Below are 8,270 nucleotides of genomic sequence, written 5' to 3'. Positions count from 1 at the left end.
AAGGATTTTGCACCTGTCATAAACAACTACTCCAGGGATTTGATTTGGATTTAGAGAACTCTGAAGCAGATCCTTCATGCTTTGAACTTTGTTTGAATTCAGCTCATGAAAATGTAACGGCACAATGAAGTCTATGTTTGTGTTGGATCTTCCCTTGGCCCAGTCCACCATGTGCCTTATTGTTTGCTGTGTCTTACCAACACCAGGGACTCCCTTCATCAGCACAACCTTTTCCCCTTTCACAGGAAATAAGGCATCCCATGAAGGAACTTTATCTTCTTTGTTTTTGGACCCATCGATCTCATAAAGTTCTGTCTCAGGTTCTTGTTCGCTCAGCTTGTTTTCATGCTCACTGAGCATTCTCCTCTTCAGGCCATCTTTGAGTTGTTGTTTAGTGTCTTTGTCTTAAGAAAAGAAAAAAACAACAGCAGGCCTTAGAAAGTCTTAGAAAATATCAATGGTGGGAGAAATGGCAGTGTTAAATGAAGCATTGTGGGATTTGTTTCATTTCAGTTTACTGTTATTTGAAAGCTAATGAGTTTCTTCCTAAAACACAAACACTTATAAAATGATAACTCTGTGTCTTGGTCACCAAACTGCCTCTGTACTCTGCTCAGTTTCAGATGCATTCTACATTTTTATTACTGTCTAGATTACTCTCTGCATCCATATAAGTAAAGGTTTCTCTGACAGCCTTCATTTGAATTGGGACACTTACATCTTATTTCTGTCCAAACTAAATAAAAACATTTAGATTCTGATTCATCTTTACTGTAGTGCACGACTTTGATGCTAAGTAGTAAGTTTGAACTCATTCAGAATAATGATGTCCAACTGAGGCCAACGAATCTCTGAGATGCATATTTTTCTTAAAATTGTTCAACTTACATCTTATCTCTGTCCTCCTGTCCACATAGGTATCAGGCAGTTGATGGACAGCTGATGGTCTGGAGGTGATCCAGACTCGGGCAGAAGGAAGCAGGGTTCCCCAGATGAGGCTTGTCAGTATCACGTTCACTGAAGCTGGCTCTCTGACATCATTCACTTTCTCCTCGTCATTAAAACTAAGAGCAAGTTCAAAGGCATCCAGTCCATGCAGAACAAATAAAACCTCGAACTGTTCAAAGTAAGAGATGTCATATTTTTCTGTCTCTTTGACTGAACGATGAAGAAGTCCTTCTAAAGAAATCTTTTCCTCCTTTTTATCATTCAGCTTGTGGAGTTCAAGTAGAATAATAACCCCTTCGTCATCTTTCGCTTTGCCAAACAATGACTTTGCTACATCTGTTGAATGTCCTGAAAATAACTTCTTGTTGTCAGCCCACTCTTTAATGAATCTCTCTACAAAGAAAGATTTTCTTGTCTCATCTTCAGTCACTGTCAGCACGGTTCTGACTCTTTTATCTCCTGAATCTTTAAACATGTCAGACACTGATTCCACCAGAGAGTGTTTTTCACCGTCGAACATGATGAGTTCCATTTCATTGTGACTGGGATGACGTTTGTCTCCATCTGGAATTTTTTTCCTTAATCTTTCTTTGAGTGTTGAAATCAGCTTCTTCCATTCCTTCAGCTTACCTGCATTTACAAAACAGCAAATCAGTGAATCAGTTATAAAAGTAGATCCATTCTGAATCACAATTCATCAAAATCCAGAATCAAGAGCCAAATCAGAGATTTACTAGGAAAGATTATCAATCAGTAAAAAACATGGCTTTCACTGATGATATGGCAACCCTTCTGAATGGCGTCCAATCCAATACCCAACCATTTAAAAAAACGAACCCCAAGTTTGATTTAAGTCAGAGCAAATTAGTTTCTCACAAAAACTTCTAAACAATGCTTCTTACTGTCTCACGGTCATCCGACAGCATATGAACATTTCAGGGATTGCATTTTTTAAGACTGTCCGACTTAATCATTACAACAATATTGAAACAATTTTGATTCCAGAATTTGAATCCAGACACTTACATCTTATCTCTGTCCTCCTGTCCACACAGGTATCAGGCAGTTGATGGACAGCTGATGGTCTGGAGGTGATCCAGACCTGGGCAGAAGGAAGCAGGGTTCCCCTGATGAGGCTTGTCAGTAACACGCTCAGTGAAGCTGGCTCTCTGACATCAGTCACTTTCTCATCGTCATTAAAGTTAAGAGCAGGTTCAAAATGATCCAGTCCATCCAGAATAAATAAAACCTTGCACTGTTCAAAGTTAGAGATGTTACATTCTTTCATCTCTTGGAAAAAATGGTATAGAAGTTCTTTTAAAGAGATCTTTTCCTCCTTTGTATCATTCAGCTTGGAAAGGTCAAGTGGGATAATAACCCCTTCACTACCTTTTGCTTTGCCAAACAATGACTTAGCAAGTTTAAAAAATGACTTCTTGTCCACAGCCCACTCTTTAATGAATCTCTCCACGTGGAAAGATTTTCCGATACCTTTTTCACCAACAGTCAGTAAAGTTCTGATTCTTTTTCCTCCTGTGTCTTTAAAGATGTCAGACACTGATTTGACCAAAGTTTTTTTTATATCTTCTTCCATGACATGCTCTGTTCTTTTCTGGTTAGGATGATGTTTGTCTTCATCTTTACTGTCTCTTCTAAATCTTTCTTTGAGAGCTAAAAGCAGCTTCTTCCATTCCTCTCGGCCCCCTGCATTAACAGAAAAGCATATCAGCATATCATTCAACAAAGTAGATCCACTACAAATCATCATCAATATCTACAGTTTATTACGGTATATTTCAGCACCAGAATAATCAGATTTTCCCCTATGGGAAAATAAAAATGATAAATTGAGCCAAAAACTCATATCTAGTTTTTAATGTTTTTGTCTTTTTTTCAGTAATCAATATGAATGATCTTCAGCTTTGTGCTTCAGAAGAATTAAACTACAATACTACAGATGAAAGTATTTATTAAAAAGCCTGTGGCGGAATCTCAGTGGTTTTTGAGATCCTCTTGAATAGTATACAACCCAATCATCACCCACTTCAAGAAATGTGAGGCTGTATATGAGAAGGAACAAAGGACTGAAAGGAAATATTATTCCACACTAGCTGTCTTTAATTCTGTGTCTTGCAATATAAATATTAATACAAAATCTGTTTGGTTGAAGTAACTTACCACTCTGTTTTCCTCCTGCATCATTTGGATGATCACCACTGCCATCTGTCCTTAAACTGGAGATGCTGAGAGAAAATCAATTCTTTTTAGAGGTCTTTAAACTCAGACACTTTTTTTTTTCTCTTTTCAAAAATCAAATCAAATATCTTACCCGGATTAATCTTACTTCAGCTAAGAAGATTATCTTTGGAGCGGTCACTAATTAAAAGAAATATCACTGTGTAAAGAAGACTAAGGTCTTTCTGATACAAGTTATCTTCAACATAGAATCATTTGATGATTTAAATTAATTATTAAATTAAAAAAACGTTATAATTTTTTTGCAAAGTAATTAATTGTTATCTAAAAATGTAATTAATAAACTTTTTTTATTATTATTTTACTGTGACAGTGCTAATTAACTGACTTTTCTGTTAGTATGCCAGTCAGCCAAAAGGCTAGTTTCCATTCGTGTTCTCTGGCCAGGTGTCAAAATAGGAAACCTAAAAATACAAATTAACGTGACATCCTGTAGTTAAACATTAGTAGGAGTATTTAAAAAAAAAAGAAAGAAAGAAAAGAAGAACTCATTGACATTGAGTACAAGAAAACCAGGGAACAGTGATAAAGAGAGTTGCCCTTATTTTTCAATCTTGCGTGGGAATTGGTGCAGATCTGGGTGTAAAAATCAATTTACGGCCAAGTTCACATGTGATTTATGAAACGTGCGTACCAGAGCCAATCATGGTGTACACCTGATCAGCTGTTAATAAATGTGGCAGCTGAAAACAATCGTAGTTTACATAAAACACCCCTAAATATTCAAGGTTCAGCTGGCTAAACCCACGGATTTTATGACACGAAGGGACACATTACAGGAAAAAGGGAACTTCTCCATGCTGGTAATCGACAACGCCATAGCAGCAAAGGTGGAGACGAAATGACGCTGCGTTGTTTGGCAGACAGAAAAAGTGGCACTAAAGCGAGTCAGAAAAAACTAACCTGCAAGGAAATCACTGCAGTAATTCAGAAACGTGGAAAGCTGTCTTTTAAAAATGTGTTTGAGCTCTGAAATAAGCTGCAGGCTCCAGCCTGAACCTGTCACGGACTGAGGAGGGAGTGGAGCTGAAGTGTGTCGATCATGTGCAATCACGCTCAGGTTGACCTGAGATTTATGATTATTTGTACCACGAAACAATCCCATTTATGATCCCATGTAACTGAACGTCTTTTGTTTTGATATAGTCACCTTTTCACACACTGTTCAGGTTTATATGATAATATTGTGGGAAGTGAAATAATCTTATTCACAGTGAATCCTGTAATCAATACAGCTTTCTTAAAAAAAATCCAGGCTAAAAGTTTGGCGTCCACTGAATGTTCACTGCAGAGACTTTATCATGGACATGGGAGTGTATCAAAAACTGTTAACAGTATCTCTATTTTTTCTTATTTTTTAAAGTAAACCAATAAAGGAAGCACATTTTGTTACGAAAAAATCAGCTGACAGCTCGCCCTGCTGCTCTTTCATAGTGATGTAATTTACAGATTAGTGGAAGAAGAGTGAAATGTTAGAAACATTCTTGGTGTCATATCTAATTCAAGGATCTAAATATTAATCTAAGAACATCAGCTTTATTTCTGAAAATGTTTTGTGCTCATATGATCTAATAATTCTCCTCCACAGAGGGATTTCCCTCGCTGCATCGCGCTGCCCACTGACATGAAACTTGTGTACACGAACTCAGACCTAGCGTGGGATTGTACACCCATTTTCTGGGTATATATAGGTTTGATAAATGAGGGCAAGTATGAGGAGGATCTGTTTTAATTGAACTTCTTCTCTACCTTCTGGCCTGGGGTCTCACACTCTCGTAAATTACTTTAGCGAGGTGTCTGTTTGTTTTGGAATTAAATGGAGATCAGATTGAAACAAATTTTCTTTGTTCAAGACAACTTTTTACTGGATACAATGCACCGAGGTAAGATATTTATCAGTGCAGTTACGCTATGGTTTAAAACGTGGGATCAAGCTAACGTTGTAGTAGCCGGCTATATGTAGCGACATCGTTAGCCTGTTGCTCTGATGTATCTGTAGGCTAACGTGACAACAAGTAAACACTGCCACTTAGTTTGTAGTTAAGTTGCTGTTAAGTGCGGCTGGCAGCCCGGTGCTCTAAGACATGTCTGTGCTGTGTTACGTTAGTGAATCCTGGTTATGTCCTGCCAGTCATCTACCAATCAGAGCTAACGTAACCTCACTCTTCATTTTATTGATAGGCTCTCAAGTTTGAACAGACCACTGCAGAATAACTGCTGACTGTGGGTTGGAAACAACATTAGGTTTGCTCTGCTTGGTAGATGACTGGCAGGACATAACCAGGATTCACTAACGTTACACATTACAGACATGTCTGAGAGCACCGAGCTGTTTACTGTGCTAAATATAGACAAACAAGCTATATAACTATACTGATAAGTCCCTTACCTTGGCGCACTGTATCAAGTAAAAAGTTGTCTTGAACAAAGAAAATTTGTTTCCATCTAATCTCATTTTTAGTCAAAAACAAACACACATCTGGCTAAAAGTCAATACAACAGTGTGCGTGAGACTCCAGGCCAGAAGGCGGCGAGGCAGTCCAGTTAAAACAGATCCTACTCGTAGCATCTTTAAGCTGCATTCGACTTGATCAGAAACAACTCATGATAAGAATCTCTTTCAAACTTTTACAAATCCTGGAATTGTCTATGTCGTGTTGGCAGCCCTATTGTAACTCATGAAAATGATGGTGCTGCTCATTGATTTATATTCCACTTTAACTTCTTTAATCACTTTTTTTTCTCTCTTTCTTCTTCTAATTTTCATGTATTGATTTTAATTGGTTATTTTAGTTCTATTTCTACTATCCGCTAGTTAATACTTGATAAAGAGATCCGATTATGCTTATTCCATTTCTAAAAGGTTTTATCTATGTGTGTATGTTAATTGTGATGTTATGACCAAATAATCGGGTAAAAAAGCAGGATAGGGAAGAGGGGTTGTTAAGTAGGGATAAACCGATTATCAGCAAGGTCGATTATTTGGTATTTTGAGGCATATCTCTATCATCCTTTTATTTTAATCCAACGGCTGTTAAGAAATCCATTTGAAACTGGGTTATTGTAGCTATGATGCAGCTGGGCCGCTGTCTGCTGACACTACTCCATCTCTGGCACTGTCCCACCCACAGTACCATCTGATTGGTTACAAGCAGAGCCATGGCTCAGGTAACAGCCAATCAGCAGTCAAAGCTGTGTATGCAGCGCTCTCTCTCACACGCACACAACATAGATGAAAAATGGTTTTGCAAAGTGAAAAACCTCCCTGTCTATGCTACATGGAAGCCCTAGATGGTCAAAACATTTAAAATCAGTCATGTCAAAAATAAACAGAAAATCTATTTAACTGCATTACATGCCTATAAAAGGCAGCACAAACTCAATTCTGTCATGTTTATTTGCAGTTACATCGACATTTTGTAAAACCTTATTTGCTGTAGAAAACTTTAGCTATTTGTTCTTTTGAGTTTTCCTTTAACTTCATAAAACATCGTGCTGAGCCTGGGAGCTGTTTAAGGAACAAATTTTGTTCAAATCACATTTGAACTAAGTTAAGTGTTAAAGTTTGTACTATTCAAAACTTGATGACAATATTTTCACTTTGACTTACACTATTATTGGCTCCAAGTATCCGTTATCAGCCTCTTTGACTAAGAATAATCTGTATCAGTATCAGCCCTGAAAAATCCATATTGGTCTTTCTCTAGGATTAAGGACATGTATGTTGGTATGAGTGGAGTGAAGGAGGGGCTTGGCTTGAGGTTACACTGCAGATACATACTCTATTTTAAACAGTAAATTCAGTCAGTTTTGTTTCTTATAAAATAGTTTTTTCAAAGAACAGAAGCCATGACAATATATCTTACCCTGTGTCCCCTTGACTTATGTTGGTTAGATGCCCCTCAGATGGGTCACTCATTAAGGAAACATCACTGGGTGGAGGAGAGTCTGGATGTCCTTGTTCATGTGATCTTAAAGATAGAGTTATTTGATTGGCAAACAGGTTTTAAACTGTGTCTTTTTTTAATAGACTTTTCTTTAGCACTGGGAAGTGTCACAGAGTGTACTCTCTTTGTGGCTTTGTAGATCTTAAAAACAGCATCTACACCTCAGTCAAAAGTTATGGAACACCTCACCTTTTCAATTTTGTTACTGAAAATCAAGCAGTTCAAGTCCAATGAAAAGATTGAAATGATTCAAACTTGAGTGTAACTGCCAGAGAAAAAGAAAAAGCTATGGTTCCCTTAAACTGAAAAACAATGTCATTATAAAAAACACTGTTTAAATGAAGCTTAGCGGAAGTTCAATCAGAAAGACTATCTTCCTAGCATGCCCTTTTCTGTCTCTGTCTTTAACCGCTTCCTCATAACTCCGTCTCTCATCTCTTTTTCTCCCAATCACAGTCAGCCACCTATTCTCTCTCAGCCAATCCGTCGTAGCTGTCATATTTAAATATGCTCTCTCTCTGCAGCCGGTCAGCTGTCATTCAGCGGAAAGGTCCTCAAACCCACCTCCACCCCTTCACCACCCCATCAGGCCTCAGTCATCCCTCAAGTCTCAACTCAAGCATCACACTTCTTCACCACCACCAGTGTCTAGGCTCCGGGGGAAGTTTACGGGAGCATCAATCATTCCTCATGCTCCTGAGACCATCACTTCCTGCGGGGTCTAAGCGCCAAAGACTTATCACTCATCAATTCTTTATCTGTTTCGTTAAATTTGGTCACTCATACTATTTGTCTTCTCTTCCTTATTAGTCTTTCCTGATTGGACTACTCTCAGCTTTTCTGCAACAAAGGAAATTGATGAAGTGCGCTTTTTAAAACATATTCTCTTGCCAATGCTAACAGAAAAATGTTTTTCTGCCTCTCATGAAACTATAAACTAGAAAAGCACTCAGAGAGTGCAGACCTCTGCCAAGCATATTGTGATTGTCACACAACACTTTAGTCCTACTTTAATGTTATACTCCCTTTTAGCAGACTGTCTGCTAAAGTTTGGTGACAGTTGCAGGTTTGTACAATAATTTGTTACCTGACAGTTTTAAAAATTAGGATGACACAGTA

This window comes from Halichoeres trimaculatus, unplaced genomic scaffold (assembly GCF_033239565.1).
Source record: "Halichoeres trimaculatus isolate MK-OKI-2021-1 unplaced genomic scaffold, fHalTri1.1 fHalTri1_scaffold_11, whole genome shotgun sequence".
NCBI classification, from domain to species: domain Eukaryota; kingdom Metazoa; phylum Chordata; class Actinopteri; order Labriformes; family Labridae; genus Halichoeres; species Halichoeres trimaculatus.
This window is presented reverse-complemented; position numbering follows the sequence as displayed.